Raw genomic sequence first — 2,577 nt, forward strand, 5'->3', positions numbered from 1 at the left:
GGGGAGGGGCTGCTTGGCCTCAGGATGAGCGCAGGAGGCCGAGCCTGGCCTAGCCCGGCGCAGGTGAGGCTGTGAGCAGGCGGCTCTCTGCGCTGGGAGGCCTGTGTCACCGTGTGGCTTCTCTCCCCTCCCCTAAGCTTAGGAGGGGCCTGTTGTCCTTTACCGTTTGGCTGCTCTGCCTACATTTCTATTGTTGTAGGGCTTCTCTATCTTTTTATTTTTTTTAATATGCCACACTTTTTATTGCAATGTGGCCATTTCTGTGTAGGTAGGGAGTTTGATCTCAGAACAGTGTTCCACTTAAGGCTCTTTTATACAGAGATTGCCATTATAACTGGTATTCAAACTATCTTGAGTGTTGCAAGACTCACATAGTAAACATAAAATTTCTACACTCATTCAGTAGTGTACACTCGACAAAAAAACACAAAGGCACTAATACTGTAACAGCTATTTAAGATACACAGGTAACAGGAGTGAACACTGAGGTACTAGGATAAACTGACGACACAGTTAATGAAACTTAATTGGCATTCTTTTCGGAGGATTAAACTCATTACAAAAAAAGTGCTTTTAATGCACAGTGTTATATTTGTCCTGCCATGTCACAAAAACAGGCTTGCCAAGGCAGGTGAGGTGTATGAATGCTGAACGCCTCACAGAACTGCAATCAAATGCAACTATAAATAACGCTGGAAAAAGCTTACCATCTGACCAGTGGCTAATACTTTCAAGGCATTCAATTAGCTTGTTCTCTGCAGTATTCTAAGGTATTCACATTGACAGTCACATTCGCTGCAGTGCTTGCAGCAAGGGAGGCATGTAATCAGTAGTTTTGGCTAAAGGCGGGAAGGCATTCCTCGGGCTGTACATAAAAGTAGCCGTGCTAAACAGTCTAATGGCAGTCACTGACAAGCTGCTTAAATGAATGGTATCTCCTTCATTGTGTTGGAAGGGTCCAGGGGAAAGGGGAAAAAACAAAAACAAAACCTAATACTATTCCAGTGGACTGAGCTGGAAAAAAATGAAAGCCCCTTAAGATCCGGATGACACTTGACTGTCATGTGATAACGGTTTCCCTTCCAGTGAAACTACTGCATTGCCTCCATTTCTCTCCAGGTGTTGAACCGTCCTTCACATCATCCAAGCCATTTACTTGCCACTCGTGTTTAACACCTGTGAATTTCTTTTTAATGGCATCTTTACAGCTAGCATAAATCATCCTGCTTTTTAACGGTGCACTTTCAGGAGCCCAGAATATAAATACTAGGTTTTCTTTCTTAGACTCTTTTGTTGCGTATTCGGCATCGTACAAAGCATATCGGCAATCATTCAGAGGTAGCAACTTCACAAAAGATGTGTAGGGGTTCTCTATTGTATCACCAATGTCACCCACCAGGATCTGCTTTGCTTCCTCTACAATTATTTGTCTTTTGTCATCGCTTAAACAAGAGAACTTTCTTTCACTTTTTGATTTCCTCTTGTGTCGTTTTCCTTACTTTCACATCATTAAAAACTTTGATGACTTCATCATTCACTGTAACTCCAGATGCCATAGTGCCCGCGCTGCGACTGCAGCGGCGGCTCGGGCTTGGCGGCACTGTAGTAGGGCTTCTCTAGAGACCCACTAAATTAAAGATTTCATTCCTGAGTCAAAGAGCCTGAACTGGAAGCAGGGGTGCACAGCTGTTATCCTAGCACTTCAGGCGGCTGAGGCAGGAGACTCTCAAGTTACAGCACACCCTGGGCAACGTAGCTAGACTGTCTCAAAATGAAAAATAGAAAAGGGCTGGGGATGTAGCCGAGCATCAAGGTCCTGTGTTTCAACCTAAGCACTAAATAAATAAATAAATAAATAACAAAAGCTGCCATCCGGCCGCTCGGGCTCTGGAGTCACGGGCTCAGGCGCAGGTTCAGCTAAACCGTGCTCGGGCACTGGGGCTCGGGACCCCGGTACGGGTTTTCCGGACGTGGCCCTGGGACCGCCCCGGCTTCTTCCCCTTCCACGGACTCCAGCTCTGGCTCCCCACAGCCCATCATCACGGGTTTGGCAGAGGGTTTGGGGTCGCGGGCCAGCCAAGCGTTTCCGATTTCAGACTCGCCGCCACCTCCGCTCCCCCGCCAACCCACCCCCTCGTGCACTGCCAAGGGAAACCGTTAGGCCTCACCCAGGAGGACCGCCACTGTACCTCACCGCGCTGCAGCGGCTGCTATGACGTCATTTCCTTTGCTCCGCCCCTGTCTCGGCGGGAGGCCGCTTGCCAAATCTAGCTCTGCCCCTTTCCACAAAGTGTTACTACTGGAACCCGTAGAGGTCCTACGGGTCCCCATTAGGACCATTTCTCCTTTCTAGGACTCCGATATGGCTTCCGGGTCTGTCTGAATCTTCCCCACTTATGATGTGGTGTGAAGTGTGTTAGTCCTCTCCAGGGACCGCCAAACGGGACGGCCTTAATTAAAGGGCCCGGTCTACCTGCATCTAGACCTCCCGGCTCCGTACCCACAGCATCCCTGTGGATTTCCATCACCTCAATGTAACTGAAGCTTCTGCTTAGCAGAGGCGGCTCACTGACCCCA

At 48.5% G+C, this 2,577-nt stretch overlaps 1 pseudogene; it reads right to left on the reverse strand.

Annotated features, from left to right (window-relative positions):
* Window positions 1-517: 517 nt before the first annotated feature.
* Window positions 518-2,230, reverse strand: LOC102023410 (annotated as a pseudogene).
* Between the last annotated feature and the right edge of the window lie 347 nt (window positions 2,231-2,577).

Source organism: Chinchilla lanigera, unplaced genomic scaffold, assembly GCF_000276665.1.
Source record: "Chinchilla lanigera isolate Chin_1 unplaced genomic scaffold, ChiLan1.0 scaffold00172, whole genome shotgun sequence".
Taxonomy (NCBI): domain Eukaryota; kingdom Metazoa; phylum Chordata; class Mammalia; order Rodentia; family Chinchillidae; genus Chinchilla; species Chinchilla lanigera.